Below are 17,726 nucleotides of genomic sequence, written 5' to 3'. Positions count from 1 at the left end.
TCAAACTGCAAGGTGGTAGCGAGGTTGGGGGAGGGGTGCCTGCCATTGCTGAGGCTTGAGTAGGTAAACAAAACGGCTGCAAAGCTAGAACTGGGTGGAGCCCACCACAGCTCAAGGAGGCCTGCCTGCCTCTGTAGACTCCACCTCTGGGGGCAGGACATAGCCAAACAAAAGGCAGCAGAAACCTCTGCAGATTTAAATGTCCCTGTCTGACAGCTTTGAAGAAAGGAGTCGTTCTCCCAGCACGGAGTTTGAGATCTGAGAACGGACAGACTCTCTGCTCAAGTGGGTCCCTGACCCCAGAGTAGCCTAACTGGGAGACACCCTCACTAGGGGCAGACTGACACCTCACACCTCACACGGCCGGGTATCCCTCTAAGACGAAGTTTCCAGAGGACCGATCAGGCAGCAACATTTGCTGCTTAGCAATATTCACTCTTCTGCAGCCTCTACTGCTGATACCCAGGCAAACAGGGTCTGGAGTGGACCTCAAGCAAACTCCAACAGACCTGCAGCTGAGGGTCCTGATTGTTAGAAGGAAAACTAACAAACAGAAAGGACATCCACACCAAAAATCCATCTGTAGGTCACCATCATCAAAGACCAAAGACAGATAAAACCACAAAGATGGGGAAAAAACAGAGCAGAAAAGCTGAAAATTCTAAAAATCAGAGCACCTCTACCCCTCCAAAGGAACGCAGCTTTTCACCAGCAAAGGAACAAAGCTGGATGGAGAATGACTTTGACGAGTTGAGAGAAGAAGTCTTCAGACTATCAAACTGCTCCGAGCTAAAGCAGGAAGTTCGAACCCATTGTAAAGAAGCTAAAAACTTTGAAAAAAGATTAGACGAATGGCTAACTAGAATAACCAATGTAGAGAAGTCCTTAAATGACCTGATAGAGCTGAAAACCATGGCACGAGAACTACGTGACAAATGCACAAGCTTCAGTAACCGATTTGATCAACTGGAAGAAAGGGTATCAGTGATTGAAGATCAAATGAATGAAATGAAGCAAGAAGAGAAGTTTAGAGAAAAAAGAGTAAAAAGAAATGAACAAAGCCTCCAAGAAATATGGGATTATGTGAAAACACCAAATCTGCGTCTGATTGGTATACCTGAAAGTGACAGGGAGAATGGAACCAAGTTGGAAAACACTCTTCAGGATATTATCCAGGAAAACTTCCCCAACCTGGCAAGGCAGGCCAACATTCAAATTCAGGAAATACAGAGAACACCACAAAGATACTCCTTGAGAAGAGAAACTCCAAGACACATAATTGTCAGATTCACCAAAGTTGAAATGAAGGAAAAAAGTGTTAAGGGCAGCCAGACAGAAAGGTCGGATTATCCACAAAGAGAAGCCCATCAGACCTACAGCAGATCTCTCGGCAGAAACTCTATAAGCCAGAAGACAGTGGGGGCCAATATTCAACATTCTTAAAAAAAAGAATTTTCAACCCAGAATTTCATATCCAGCCAAACTAAGTTTCATAAGTGAAGGACAAATAAAATCCTTTACAGACAAGTAAATGCTGAGAGATTTTGTCACCACCAGGCCGGCCCTGAAAGAGCTCCTGAAGGAAGCACTAAACATGGAAAGGAACAACTGGTACCAGCCACTGCAAACCATGCCAAAATGTAAAGACCATTGATGTTAGGAAGAAACTGCATCCACTAACGAGCAAAATAATCAGCTAACATCATAATGACAGGATCAAGTTCACACATAACAATATTAACCTTAAATGTAAATGGGCTAAATGCTCCAATTAAAAGACACAGACTGGCCGGGCACAGTGGCTCAAGCCTGTAATCCCAGCACTTTGGGAGGCTGAGATGGGCAGATCATGAGGTCAGGAGATCGACACCATCCTGGCTAACACAGTGAAACCCCATCTCTACTAAAAAAATACAAAAAATTAGCTGGGTGTGGTGGCGGGCGCCTGTAGTCCCAGCTACTCCAGAGGCTGAGCCAGGAGAATGGCGTGAACCTGGGAGGCAGAGCTTGCAGTGAGCCGAGATCGCGCCACTGCACTCCAGCCTGGGCGACAGAGCAAGACTCCTTCTCAAAAAAAAAAAAAAAAAAAAAAGACACAGACTGGCAAATTGGATAAAGAGTCAAGACCCATCAGTGTGCTGTATTCAGGAGACCCATCTCATGTGCAGAGACACACATAGGCTCAAAATAAAAAGAATGAGGAAGATCTACCAAGCAAATGGAAAACAAAAAAAAGCAGGGGTTGCAATCCTAGTCTCTGATAAAACAGACTTTAAACCAACAAAGATCAAAAGAGACAAAGAAGGCCATGACATAATGGTAAAGGGATCAATTCAACAAGAAGAGTTAACTATCCTAAATATATATCCACCCAATACAGGAGCAGTCAGATTCATAAAGCAAGTCCTTAGAGACTAAAAAGAGACTTAGACTCCCACACAATAATAATGGGTGACTTTAACATCCCAATATCAACATTAGACAGATCAACGAGACAGAAAGTTAACAAGGATATCCAGGAATTGAACTCAGCTCTGCACCAACCAGACCTAACAGATATCTACAGAGCTCTCCACTCCAAAACAGCAGAATATACATTCTTCTCAGCACCACATCTCACTTATTCCAAAATTGACCACATAGTTGGAAGTAAAGCATTCCTCAGCAAATGTAAAAGAACAGAAATTATAACAAACTGTCTCTCAGACCACAGTGCAATCAAACTAGAACTGAGGATTCAGAAACTGAATCAAAACCACACAAATACATGGAAACTGAAGAACCTCCTCCTGACTGACTACTGGGCACATAACAAAATGAAGGCAGAAATAAAGATGGTCTTTGAAACCAATGAGAACAAAGACACAACATACCAGAATCTCTGGGACACATTTAAAGCAGTGTGTAAAGGGAAGTTTATAGCACTAAATGCCCACAAGAGAAAGTAGGGAAGATCTAAATCTGACACACTAACATCACAATTAAAAGAACAAGAGAAACAAGAGCAAACACATTCAAAAGCTAGCAGAAGGCAAGAAATAACTAAGATCAGAGCAGAACTGAAGGAGATAGAGATACAAAAAACCCTTCAAAAAATCAATTAATCCAGGAGTTGGTTTTTTGAAAAGATCAACAAAATTGACAGACTGCTAGCAAGACTAATAAAGAAGAAAAGAGAGAAGAATCAAATAGACGCAATAAAAAATGATAAAGGGGACATCACTACCAACCCCACACAAATACAAACTACCATGAGAGAATACTATAAACACCTCTACACAAATACACCAGAAAACCTAGAAGAATTGGATAAATTCCTGGACACATACACTCTCCCAAGACTAAACTATGAAGAAGTTGAACACCTGAATAGACCAATAACAGGCTCTGAAATTGAGGCAATAATAAATAGCCTACCAACCAAAAAAAGTCCAGGACTAGATGGATCCACAGTCGAATTCTACCAAAGGTACAAGGAGGAGCTGGTACCATTCCTCCTGAAACTACTACAATCAATAGAAAAAGAAGGAATCCTCCCTACCTCATTTTGAGGACAACATCATCCTGATACTAAAGCCTGGCAGACACACCACAAAAAAAAGAGAATTTTAGACCAATATCCCCAATGAACATCGATGCAAAAATCCTCAATAAAATACCGGCAAACAATTCAGCAGCACATCAAAAAGCTTATCCACCATGATCAAGTAGGCTTCATCCCTGGGATGCAAGGCTGGTTCAATATACACAAATCAGTAAATGTAATCCAGCATATAAATAGAACCAAAGACAAAAACCACATGATTATCTCAACAGATGCAGAAAAGGCCTTTGACAAAATTCAACAGCCCTTCATGCTAAAAACTCTCAATAAATTCGGTATTGATGGAACGTATCTGAAAATAATAAGAGCTATTTATGACAAACCCACAGCCAATATCATACTGAATGGACAAAAACTGGAAGCATTCCCTTTGAAAACTGGCACAAGACAGGGTATTCAATTAGGAAAAGAGGAAGTCAAATTGTCCCTATTTGCAGATGACATGATGGTATATTTAGAAAACCCCATCGTCTCAGCCCAAAAGCTCCTTAAGCTGATAAGCAACTTCAGCAAAGTCTCAGGATACAAAATCAATGTGCAAAAATCACAAGCATTCTTATACACCAATAACAGACAAACAGAGAGCCAAATCATGAGTGAACTCCCATTCACAATTGCTTCAAAGAGAATAAAATACCTAGGAATCCAACTTACAAGGGATGTGAAGGACCTCTTCAAGGAGAACTACAAACCACTGCTCAAGGAAATAAAAGAGGACACAAACAAATGGAGGAACATTCCATGCTCATGGACAGGAAGAATCAATATTGTGAAAATGGCCATACTGCCTAAGGTCATTTATAGATTCAATGCCATCCCCGTTAAGCTACCAATGACTTTCTTCACAGAATTGGAGAAAACTAAAGTTCATATGGAATCAAAAAAGAGCCTGCATTTCCAAGTCAATCCTAAGTCAAAAGAACAAAGCTGGAGGCACCACGCTACCTGACTTCAAACTATACTACAAGGCTACAGTAACCAAAACAGCATGGTACTGGTACCAAAACAGAGATATAGACCAATGGAACAGAACAGAGTCCTCAGAAATAATACCACACATCTACAACCATATGATCTTTGACAAACCTGACAAAATCAAGAAATGGGGAAAGGATTCCCTATTTAATAAGTAGTGTTGGGAAAACTGGCTAGCCATAAGTAGAAAGCTGAAACTGGAACCCTTCCTTACACCTTATACAAAAATTAATTCAAGATGGATTAGAGACTAATGTTAGACCTAAAACCATAAAAACCCTAGAAGAAAACCTAGGCAATACCATTCAGGCCATAGGCATGGGCCAGGACTTCATGTCTAAAACACCAAAAGCAATGGCAACAAAAGCCAAAACGGACAAATGGGACCTAATTAAACTAAAGAGCTTCTGCACAGCAAAAGAAACTACCATCAGAGTGAACAGGCAACCTACAGAATGGGAGAAAATTTTTGCAATCTATGCATCTGACAAAGGGCTAATATCCAGAACCTACAAAGAACTCAAACAAATTTACAAGAAAAATAACCCCATCAAAAAGTGGGCAAAGGATATGAACAGACACTTCTCAAAAGAAGACATTTATGCAGCCAACAGACACATGAAAAAATGCTCATCATCACTGACCATCAGAGAAATGCAAACCAAAACCACAATGAGATACCATCTCACACCAGTTAGAATGGCAATCATTAAAAAGTCAGTGAACAACAGGCGCTGGAGAGGATGTGGAGAAATAGAACACTTTTACACTGTTGGTGTGACTGTGAACTAGTTCAACTATTGTGGAAGACAGTGTGGCAATTCCTCAAGGATTTAGAACTAGAAATACCATTTGACCCAGCCATCCCACTACTGGGTATATACCCAAAGGATTATAAATCATGCTGCTATAAAGACACATGCACACGTATGTTTATTGAAGCACTATTCACAATAGCAAAGACATGGAACCAACCCAAATGTCCATCAATGACAGACTGGATTAAGAAAATGTGGGGCGGGGCGCGGTGGCTCAAGCCTGTAATCCCAGCACTTTGGGAGGCCGAGACGGGCGGATCACGAGGTCAGGAGATCGAGACCATCCTGGCTAACACGGTGAAACCCCATCTCTACTAAAAATATACAAAAATCTAGCCGGGCGAGGTGGCGGGCGCTTGTAGTCCCAGCTACTCCGGAGACTGAGGCAGGAGAATGGCGTAAACCCGGGAGGCAGAGCTTGCAGTGAGCTGAAATCCGGCCACTGCACTCCAGCCCGGGCTACAGAGCGAGACTCCGTCTCAAAAAAAAAAAAAAAAAAAAGAAAAGAAAATGTGGCACATATACACCATGGAATACTATGCAGCCATAAAAAAGGATGAGCTCATGTCCTTTGTAGGGACACAGATGCAGCTGGAAACCATCATTCTCAGCAAACTATCACAAGAACAGAAATCCAAACACCGCATGTTCTCACTCATAGATGGGAATTGAACGATGAGAGCATTTGGACACAGGAAGTGGAACATCACACACTGGGGCCTGTTGTGGGTGCAGGGATGGGGAGGGATAGCATTAGGAGATATACCTAATGTAAATGATGAGTTAATGGGTGCAGCACACCAACATGGCACATGTATACCTATGTAACAAACCTGCACGTTGTGCACATGTACCCTGGAACAAAACATAAAGTATAATAAATTTTCAAAAAAAAAAGAATATAGAAGCATGCCTCCTATTCCCAGGAGGTTTTAGGCAGTGGTTTTAGGTATCTGGATTATAATGTAGAGAAATAGAGAGGTCCTAGACTCATGTCAAAGACAGTAAGGAAATTGGAAATCAGCTATTCCATTCCACTCAATTTACGTGTGAGATTTGCCTCAGAGAATTTAATGACTTCCATCACGTGGCAGGGCCTGGGCTCTGCTGTTCCACATGTGTACTGGGGAGGTAGTTTTTGTAGAGTGGGGCATATGATAGCAATCATCTTACGCCGACTGTACTACCCACACTTCAACAATGTCACGTTCATTATTTGTTTGGTCTCAAAAATCTGAATGTGTGTGTGTGGTGGGGGCATGTATTAAAGCTATTTTAGAGATAAGGAAACCAGAACTCAGAGATTAAATAGCTTGCTCAAGGTCACTTAGTCAAAAAGAGGACCATCCTAGTCCTTAAAAGAAAAATTTTAAATCTCAATAAACGACACTCATTCCTAGTTGAAAATGAACAATGTAGAGAAAGATAAGTCCTGTAGAACCCGCATGAACCAAGACCCCTCAAGTGATAAGTGAGAAATATTAGCCACTTTGCTCTTTACTATTCAAAACACTGATCCTTGCCGTTATAGACTGGAAGGTCTACCTTATTAATCATATGTATATTGTAGTGGCTTATATTGGTTTGTATTTTAGATGATAGACACAAAGGAAAGAAATCTGAGTAAAATATAGTAAAATTGGGTAGCAATTTTTCATTTAAAGGATCATCACCTAAGTGCTATCATTTGAAATCCCATGCAATTTTGTAATTCATGTGTCAGGACTGTGCCATTACTGTTACCTAGATTTCATTGGAATTGCTGGTTTCACAGATACTTTCTAAGTGTCGTTGATATCGTTTACTTCCTTCTTCTATCCCCATCAATGGAAGCTGAGAGACGTATATATGTATTTGCTTTCAAATTTCCTCAAATAAGTCTGACATGCACGCTCTGTTAAATGCTCCTTTTAAATGACAGTATTTGTTTGGTAAAATATTACAATAAAATAAAAACAATTGTTCCACGGTTAAATAAATTTGGACTGAATATAGCAGGGATGAAAAAACCACTTGGCTGATGCTGGGATAACTTGTCAGCCATAGGCAGAAGATTGAAACTGATCTCTTCCTTACACCATATACAAAAATTTACTCAAGACAAAATAAAGACTTAAATGTAAAATCCCAAACTATAACAACCCTGGAAGAACCAAGGCAATACCATTCTGGACATAGGAATGGGCAAAGATTTCATGATGAAGACACCAAAGCAACTGCAACAAAAGCAAAAACTGACAAACAGGATCTAATTAAACTAAAGAGCCTCTGCACGGCAAAAGAAACTATTAATAGAGTGAACAGACAACCTACAGAATGGGAGAAAATTTTTGCAAACTACGTATCTGACAAAGATCTAATGCTTAGCATCTACAAGGAACTTAAATTTATAAGCAAAAAGCAACCCCATTAAAAAGTGGGCAAAGGACATGAATAGACACTTTTCAAAATAAGACAAAACATGCAGCCAACAATCATATGAAAAAAAGCTCAACATCAATGATCATTAGAGTAATGCAAATCGAAACTACAATGAGATACCATCTCACACCAGTCAGAATGGCTATTATTAAAAAGTCAAAAAATAACAGATGGTGGCAAGGTTGTGGAGAAAAAAAGAAAGCTTATATACTGTTGGTGGGAGTGTAAATCAGTTCAACCACTGTGGAAGACAGTGCAGCAGTTCCTCAAAGACCTAACAAAAGAAATACCATTTGACCCAGCAACCCCATTGCTGGGTATATACCCAAAGGAATATAAATCTTTCCATCACAAAGACACATGCGTGCCTATGTTCACTGCAGCTCTATTCACAATAGCAAAGACAGGGAATCATCCTAAATGCCTATCAATGGTAGACCAAATAAAGAAAATGTGGTACAGATACACCATGGACTACTATGCAGCCATAAAAAAGAACAAGATCATGTCCTTTGCAGGAACATGAGTGGAGATGGAGGCCACAATCCTTAGCAAACTAATGCAGAAACAAAAGAAACAAATACTTAAAAGTGGGAGCTAAATGACAAGAACACATGGACACACAGAGGGGAACAACAGGCACTGGGACCCACAGGAAGGCGGAGGGTGGGAGGAGGGAGAGGATCAGGAAAAATAACTAATGGGCACTAGGCTTAATACCTGGGTGACAAAATCATCTGTACAACAAACCCCTGTGACAAAAGTTTACCTATATAACAAACCTGCACATGTACCCCTGAACTTAAAATGAAAGTTAAATTTCAAGAAAATTAGCACACTGCTTTTTCCTCAGGTGATGAGAGAATGGTGAGGTAAAAAGAGTATTAAATATGGTACAAGAGAAATGAGGAATGAGAGGTTAAAGCTTATATGTAAATATGTATTGTACATTCTCTAATGTGGCTATTTCATGGGGAGATGAGAGCCAAGGAGAGAAATAATGTTCTTTTGGGGCATGGGTTGCCTAAAAGAAAGAACCTAGAAAACTCGAGAAAGTGGCTGGGCGCAGTGGCACATGCCTGTAACTTCCAGCACTTGGGAGGCCAAGGCGGGTGGATCACGAGGTCAGGAGTTCCAGACCAGCCTGGCCAAGATGGTGAAACCCCATCTCTACTAAAAATATAAAAATTACAGGCGGATGCCTGTAATCCCAGCTACTCGGAAGGCTGAGGCAGAAGAATCGCTTTAACCAGGGTGGTGGAGGTTGTAGTGAACCAAGATCACGCCATGGCACTCTAGCCTGGGCAACAGAGCAAGACTCCATCTCAAAAATAAATAAAAATAATAAAATAAAATCTGGGGAAAGTTTGGTTCTTGAAGGACCCAAAGGGTGGGGTGGGATAGGTAGGGTGGTGTAGCCCCAGGTCCTCCAGGGCAAGACTCCCCTTTAAGGCAGGAGGTTAGTTTATTGATATGGGTATCCCCAGGGCCTGGCCAGTGGGTGTTTGCATTTTTCCACAGAGGCAAAGGGTGGGACTCAAGGTGTTGCTCTGAAGGATGGAGAGGAGCTGAAGGATGACTTGAAACAATCCTGGCTGGCCCATGTGTGCAAGAGAGAGGAAAATGAACCTGGGAAGGGCACAAGAAAGACTAGTTCTTCTGCATCAATAAAAATGCAGTGGGCAGGGACAAAAGGTAGCAACTAGATCCTAGGGAAGGGGCTGACCCAAAGGAACTGACCCAAGCGTCAGGGCATTGAGTTCAGGTTGAAGCCAAAGCATATACAGCTGGCCCTGCACTGCCGTGGGGGTGCAGCAGGCCTGGGCCCTTCGTGTGTGCTGGACAGTAGCAGGCAGGAGGCGAAGGGAGGGAAAGCCAAGGTGGGTCACTCTGGGCTTTGGAAGGGAAAATCTCCCTGTTTTGCATCCTTAGGTAAAAAGCAAACGTGAAGTGAGAACATGAGCCCAGCAGGGACTGGCAGAACCTCTCATGGCTGTGGCTCCAGCCTTGTTGGGCCCAAGGATACGGCAGCTCAGCTCAGGGGCATCTGTGACTGGGGTGGGGTGGGGGTAGGGGTTGATGGCCAGGGTCTCCGAGGAGGACAGTCCTCAGGTCTCTAGAACTGTCCTGAGTCTGGGGAGGTGGGAATGGGATGCAGATGCTTTCCTGGGTGGAGAGAGGGGGGTGTGATGAGAGGCTGGGGTCCTGTCCCCAGAAGGGCAGCACTGGGAAGGGTCCCTGGCAGAGTCTCCTAGGAGCTCCAGTCTCTGAGACAGATGTTACCTCAGTCCTGGGCCTGGCACAGCCCCACCTCCATGATCTCCTGATACCAGGTCTGCAGCTCAGGGTCCACCCTCACCATATCATCCCTTTGGTAGAAGAGGTGGACAATCTCCACACACCTGCCCAGGAGAGAAGGCGCCTGAGCCTCAGAGAGCAGGAGGCCCGGCTTCTGACCTGTCCTCCTCTTTCTGTGACATCTGCCTAATGCTTTCAGTGTATCTGGAGAGACCTCACAAGACGTGCCTTCAGGACATCCCCAACCCTCTAAACACATTAGTGTCTCACGGAAGGAGATGTAGGTCCTTAGTTCCAGGAATTCCCACAGTTGCTGCCATGCTTCCTCACAAAATCCTGTTTTGTCCCAGACCTCTGTCTCCCCCAACAGCTCCCCTCACCTCCTCTCTCTGCCCCATCCCAGTCTCCTCATTTTCAGAACCACCCACTGTGTCCTCACTCTTCCTCGTCTCTCTCCCCATGATTGAGTTCTCTGCTCCTCCTGTCTGGACCTTCTCATTTTCACTTTGCTTTTTGCCCCATGCTGGCCTCAGGCCAGAGCTCCCCTCCTCCCCACCATGCCCCACTTCTCAGCTCCCCCTCACCCACCGGGCAATAACCTCCCAGGGCCTAAAGCATCATGATCATGGAGAGCACGTGGGAGTCCCAGCAGGCCACGGGCAGCCAGGTCATCAGGACAACAGAGGGAGCAGCAGGTCAGCTGAGCCGCTGCCCGATGGAACAACTGCACATGGCCCCCTCCACCTGTGCTCACTGCCTGGGACAAGAGAGATGACAGGTCTTGAGGGATGGAAGCACAGCTGGAGAATGAGGACATACTATAAAGGGGGTTCACAGATGGGGTTTTCATATTTAAAGTCATGGCTATAAAAGGGATAGGGCTCAGGGGCTTAAGGTTCAGGACATTCACACAGGTTGGTCTGGGAGATCTTGAAGCTGGCAGGACAGAGATTGTTGGATGATTAGGTGGCCTCGTGCCCCATTCCCTTCTTATCTTAGCAAATATTCCACCTTCTGAGATATGTTGGGGTCAGGTCCAGGTGTTGATTTCCATGACGTAGTAGATACAGGGGATCAGGAGCTGGCAAGGAGGAAATTGGAGGGGTGGTTGGTGGAGACCATGCTTGGCTCTTTCCTGGTAGGGCCCGCCACATAGCATGGAGTCTTCTCCTCTCGATGCTTTCCTCACTGCTGCTGCCTTGACAGGCTGGTCTCCAGATGCCCTGACACTCACGCTCCCGCTCGCTCGCGCTCTTCGACTTCCCTATGCGTTGTGCTCTGGAGTCAGACTGACCTGGATTTGAGTCCATGCTCACCTCTAGCTTTGATATTGGCAATGTAATAAACTCTCTGAATGTTGATCTCCTTATCTGTCAGTGGGAGGTGATAACCAGGTCTCTTATTTCAGGCACTGTGGTGATGTTTATGTCCGTGATGTACAGAGAGCATTTTTAGCACAGTGCTTCAGGTACACAAGTTCTCAAATAGCAGCTGTCATCATTACCTCTATTATTTCCACCTTGAGTACAGGTGCCCTTTAAGAATCAGCCCCTTAACTTTTGATTTTTTTTATACCTCCTCTATCATTCACACCCTTATAGCTTAAACTAGCCTCTGCTTATTTTCAAAGCTGTTCCTCCAATCTCTGATCATCCCACTCTTATTGTTTATATTGAAGTGGTGTTGAGTATGGTGCCTTCAGTCAGAATTCGTGGAGCAAAGCCAAGCTATTCTCACCAAATCTTCCCTGGCCCCAGTTAGATACTATTAAGTTTCCTCTTTCCTGCTTTTCTTTGACCCTTAAAAAAGGGGTCACTGATTCTCACATTCATTTCTTTTATTCCTAACCTATTTGGGGCCAAACATGGTGGCTCACACCTATAATCCCAGTACTTTGGGAGGCCGAGGCAGAGGATCACTTGAGGCCAGAAGTTCGAGACCAGCCTAGGCAATACAGCAAACCTCTGTCCCTAATTAAAGTTAAAAATTAGCCAGGTACACAGGTGTAGTGGTGTATGCCTATAGACTAAGCTACTCAGGAGACTGAGGCAGGAGGATCCCTTGAGCCCAGGAAATTGAAGCTGCAGTGAGCTGTGATTGTGCCACTGCACTCCAGCCTAGGTGACAGAGCAATACCCTGTCTCTAAAAATACAAAAAAAGAACTATTTTATCTTCATTTTCAACTGGTTCATATGCAGGGTTTATGCTGCTGGCATCTATCTAAGGTCTTTAATGCCAGACACACAGGACTGGCCCAAAGAATACTCTTGAGGCAAAGATATCAAAGCAGCTCACATTGGCTTAAACCTGGAAAACTCCATGGAAAGATGGTGAATGTCACAGAAAACCCAAAGTCTAGATGAGGTGGGTAGATATCCAAGGATAAGCAACTAATAATAACAACATGGAGTGAGCTGGCTGAAGGTAAAAATAAATAAATAAATAAAAAATAATAACAACATACCCAAGGATAAACAATAACAACAAATTGCTACATAGTAATAGGAAGAATTCACACATCTCTCCAATTGATCCTGAGTCACGCTGTCTGTCCTGTTGTTTAATCCCTTAACAATCTCACAATGTAAATTCTGTTATCTCCATTCAGAGATGAGGACCCTGAAACACACACCTGTTAAGGACTGAGGACTGAGACTCTAGCAGTCTGAGTCCACAGCCTGCACAGGTAACTTTTATATTTGCAGGCTTAGCCCTCCTCTGTGTCTTGACAACAACTCAGCTGTCTGCCATGGGAGGAAATTGTTATGTGGGGGAGATGGGTGTACAGGGGGCTGAACTAGTGAAGGGGGATTCTGAGGTGTGAGGGTGGCCTTAACCTATTCAACCCGGGCATCGGATGGTGAGGCAAAGACAGCATGAAGGCAATCAAATCTAAGATTCCATATTACTGCCTGTCTTATCTATGTTCTCTCAGACCCAGAGGGACCACAACTAGTAATAGCCAGATCTGGGGGTGGAGGTGGTGACCAGCAGCAGAAACACAATCCAGCTGTCCTGTCTGCCAGGCGCTCACTTGCATCTCTTGCCAACTCTTCAAACTCCATGCATCTAAAACAGAACACCTCATCTTTGTCTCCCAAACTGCCTCCCTCTCCTGACTTTACTGTTTCTGACAATTGCTCTGGTTCATAAGCTTATATCATTTCGCTCCCTTTTTCTATATATAAAATGTCATAAAGATTTTGAAAACATGTTTAAGCAAGCCCAAGTTTTATTACGCTGCTTTCTGCCTAGCAATAGATACTAGACTCACTGTTTTGTAAAATGTCAGTATTTCTAGGGAAGTACAACATGCCCCCTGTAGGCTCCTAGGTGATAAGGAGCTTACATCTCCAACAGAAGTTCTCCATTCCACTGGACACAGGCATGCTGCAGCTACTCTTCCCCCATCACCACGTATTTGCTTTTTCTCTTCCATCCACCCGTCACTGCCATGCTAATGTCTTTATCTACCTCTCTCCTTGGTCAGGTATGAGAAACCCGCTGGGCTGCTCGCCTTGCCCTTTGGTCTTCTACCTAAAGACTCCCCACTACTGGTGGAACATTCTCCATAGATACTATAGTGATTACAGCTATTTCTCTTCATCTCAAACTGTTTCCAGATTGTGTTAGTTTGTTCTGCATCACTACGAGGGATTATCTGAGACTGGATAATTTACTAAGAAAAGAGGTTTAAGTGGCTCACAGTTCTGCAGGCTGTATAGGAAGCATGTTGGCATCTGCTTAGCTTCTAGTGAGGCTTCAGGAAACTTTCAATCATGGTGGAGGGTGAAGGGGGAGCAGAGCAGGCATGTCACGTGGAGAGAGGGAGCAGGAGAGCAGGAGCAAGAGAGAGGGGGAGGCGCTATACTCTTTTAAAAAACAACCAGATCTTGTGTGAACTCAGAGTGAGAACTCACTCATTATTGGGAGGACAGCATGAAGCCATGATCCAAACACCTTCCACCAGGCCCCACATCCAACATTAGGGATTACACTTCAACAAGAGAATTGGAGGGACAAACATCCAAACCGTATCACAGATATTGTTTTCTGTTTTTTTCTCATACGTATTGCCTGTCTTTCATGATAAATGATAAATCTCCCAGTGCAGATGCAACACTTTTGCTGATTATTTTTGTTTTCCTACTCTACTCGAGACCCATTGCTAGGGAATTTCAGAGAACCACCCTACAACATGTACTGGATAAATGCTAAGTGACTTGACTTAATGGGATACATGGGATCTCTTTAGTATTTCTAACAACTGCCTGTGAGTCTATAATTAGTTTACATTAAATTAATTTAGACATTAAAAGTACAATCATAAGGCTGAAGGCCCTGGCTCAATTATCTGTCTCCTCCTCTTGCCTCCATTTACAAATTGCCCTGAAGATTCTTTGCTGCAATATCATATGGATGTTTGTGAAATTTCAAGCAGCTCTGTTTACATGCTGTCCCAGGTGCCTTAGATTTCTTAAAAACTAGGCAGCTGTTGGGTTGTTGCTTTGGGACATGGAGAGTGGTGGAGCTTGTACCTTGAAGACAGGGTGCAAACGTGGGAGGCACATTATGGTGACGACAGCAATGACTTCAGCTACTAGATGAGTGTTCAGCAAATAGTATGGGAGCTTGTGCAGTTGGAATCTGAGTTTCAGATCCAGGATTTGGCCAGGAGCCAGGCAAGCAGAGGATCTGAGGGCAGGAACAGTATTGGGGTGAGAGAGCTGAAGCTGGGAGGCTGCAGCCAGAAGGAGGAAGAATTAAGCATTTATTCACCTCTCCCCGATATGGATGACGCTATGCTGGTGTTCTGGGGGAAACATATGGCTAATGTAAGATTATTGCCTTCCAAGTAGTAGGAAGAATGAAGACCCCTCCAACCTGGCCTCTCACTATCTGTGGTGCCCTGTGAATGCAATGATAGGTTAAGTGCAGGAGAAAATGGTAGAAGGAAGCCAAGTAAGGTTAACAGTGCTTTGGGAGAAATGTCATGAGGGTCTGAGTCAGGACAGTAGAATGAGAAGGAGAAGCTGGATGTATGAGAACTGACAATTCCTGTCCACTCACTGTGTGAACAATAGGAGTGAAAAAAAATCATAAAAACCAAAAGGAGAAAACATGTTTAAGAGAGAATATTCAGTAGATTCAAAGGTCACAAAGAGGTTGAGTAGCCTCAGGATGAGAACCAAGAGATGTCGTTATTACTCTCAGAAGGTAGTTCCAGGTGGGGAAGGTCAGGAAAAGATAGCAATCAATTACTGGGTGACTGAACACAAGGTAGACCCGAGTGGGGGTAGCTTTGGGAGCCAAAAGCCAGGAGGCTGGGTCCCTGGGAGCAGAGGTTAAAATGAACAGAGCAAAGGGTTGGCAGGGAGGTCCAGCCTCACCTGGATGAACATGGGTAGCAGCTTCCCAGAAGGCTCCATCTTCACCATGACGAGGGCTGCAGCCTGGTACTGCTTCCCTCTTTGGATCACATTGGCTGGAATTCCATCCAGCAGGATGAAGTCAGCCTGAAACAGGGACCTGTTCTGTGGAAAGGAAGAGTGCATGGATGGTTAGAGTTCAAAGACTATACCTGGAGGGACAGGGCAAAGGGCAAGACACTTACACTCAATCTAGCTTCTTGCCATCATCCTCCATCAGTACCAGTGTTCTAGTGGCAGAGCTGAAGGAAGCATCCAGAGCATCAGGTCCAAGTCCTCTCATTTCACGGTGAGGAAAGAGGCCCAATGAGAGGAATCTTCTCCAGGGGCATGCGGCTTTTTTGTGATGAAGGGAGTTTTAGGACCAGTCCTGTCCAATCCATGCATACTAAGCTCTCCTCTTGCCAAAGTGTCCAAGCTTCTTTCTCCTTTACATCCCATTGTCTGCTACCCAGTATGACTGTAACCAGCCTTGTGGTTTTTTTCCTTACATACTTAATCATCTCCAGCACAGGACCCTGTACCAAGGTGCAGTGGGTTACTGCAGCCTCCCTTCCTCTGACTCCTATTTGGTCTCTTCCCTTCACCACCTCTCCTTGCCACAGTCAAGGAAAGAACCATGGAGGGTAGGAGGTGACATCTGGAGTTCTTTCTCCAAGTGTACCCAAAGCTCGTCCATCCCAGAGGCCAGCACCAGCCTGGAGGGCAGACAGGTGGAGCAGTACTGAAATATTATTTTATTTATTTATTTTTTTTTGAGGCGGAGTCTCGCTCTGTCGCCCGGACTGGAGTGCAGTGGCCAGATCTCAGCTCACTGCAAGCTCCGCCTCCCGGGTTTACGCCAAGTACTGAAATATTAACAGGACTGAAATAAGTGGAGGGAAATATCATGACATGAACCGAAAGAGTCAATATTGTAATGATGTTCATTCTCCTCCAATTGATCTACATATTTAGTATAATACCAATCAAAATCTGGCAAGTTTTTCTTGGAAGCTGACAAAGTGATTCTGTAATTTATATAAAAATGCAAAAGACCAAGAATAGCCAAGAAAACCTTGAGAAAACAGAACAAACCCGCAGGACCTGTACTACCTGGTATCAGGACTTATTGTAAAATAACAGTAATTAAGATAGAGTGGTATTTTCTCAAGGGTAGAGAAACAGACCAATGGAAAAGAATGAAACATCCAGAAAAAGACTCCCACCTAGACAATTGCTTCACTCATGACAAAGCTGGTGCTCCAGTGCAGTGAAGAAAGGATGACCTTGTCAAATGGTGCTGGATCAACTCCATATCCATATAGAAAAATGAATTTTGACCCCTGCCTCAAATCATACAATCAGTTGCAGAATATTTATAGTTCTAAATTGAAAAGCAAAATAATACAGCTTCTAGAAAAAAAAAAAAAAAACAACAACTTGGGAGAATATCTTCATGGCATTGGAGGCAGGCAGATTCCTTAACAAGATATAAAAACACTAGCCACGAAGGAAAAAAATGGATAAATTGAGTTACTTTAAAATTAAGAACTTCATCAAAACCACCATTAAGAAAGTAGAACAAGGCCGGGCATGGTGGCTCATGCCTGTAATCCCAGCACTTTGGAAAGCCGAGGTGGGCGGGACCAGCCTGACCAACATGGTGAAATCCCATCTCTACCAAAAATACAAAAATCAGCCGGGTGTGGTGGCCCGCACCTGTAATTCCAGCTACTTGGGAGGCTGAGGCATCAGAATCGCTTGAACCCAGGAGATGGAGGTTGCAGTAAGCTGAGATCATGCCACTGCACTCCAGCCTGGGTGACACAGCAAGACTCCATCTCAAAAAGAAAAAAGAAAAAAGAAAGTATGGCTGGGTGCAGTGGCTCACGCTTGTAATCCCAACACTTTGGGAAGCTGAGGCAGGCGGATCATTTGAGGTCAGGAGTTCAAGACCAGCCTGGCCAACGTGGTGAAAACCAATCTCTGCTGAAAATACAAAAAAAAATTAGCTGGGCGAGGTGGCACACGCCTGTAATCCCAGCTACTGGGGAGGCTGAAGCAGGAAAAATTGCTTGAATTCGGGAGGCGGAGGTTGCAGTGAGCCGAGATCACACCACTGTACTCCAGCCTGGGCGACAGAGTGAGACTCTGTCTCAAAAAAAAAAAAAAAAAGAGGAAAGTAAACGACAAGTCAC

General features: G+C 43.8%; 1 long non-coding RNA gene across 1 annotated transcript in view; it reads right to left on the bottom strand.

Annotated features, from left to right (window-relative positions):
- Nucleotides 1-16,455, bottom strand: part of LOC117067649 — a 28,183-nt gene extending 11,728 nt beyond the window's left edge. The window contains exons 1-2 of the long non-coding RNA XR_004430810.1: nucleotides 15,732-16,455; nucleotides 15,508-15,651 (exon numbers count right to left, since the gene is read on the bottom strand). This is a non-coding gene — a long non-coding RNA (uncharacterized LOC117067649). The remainder of the gene's footprint in view (nucleotides 1-15,507; nucleotides 15,652-15,731) is intronic.
- Nucleotides 16,456-17,726: the final 1,271 nt, after the last annotated feature.

This window comes from Trachypithecus francoisi, unplaced genomic scaffold, assembly GCF_009764315.1.
Source record: "Trachypithecus francoisi isolate TF-2019V2 unplaced genomic scaffold, Tfra_2.0 Lachesis_group20, whole genome shotgun sequence".
NCBI classification, from domain to species: Eukaryota; Metazoa; Chordata; class Mammalia; order Primates; family Cercopithecidae; genus Trachypithecus; species Trachypithecus francoisi.
Note: the sequence above shows the minus strand (reverse complement) of the source record. Positions and strands in the feature narration are given on the sequence as shown.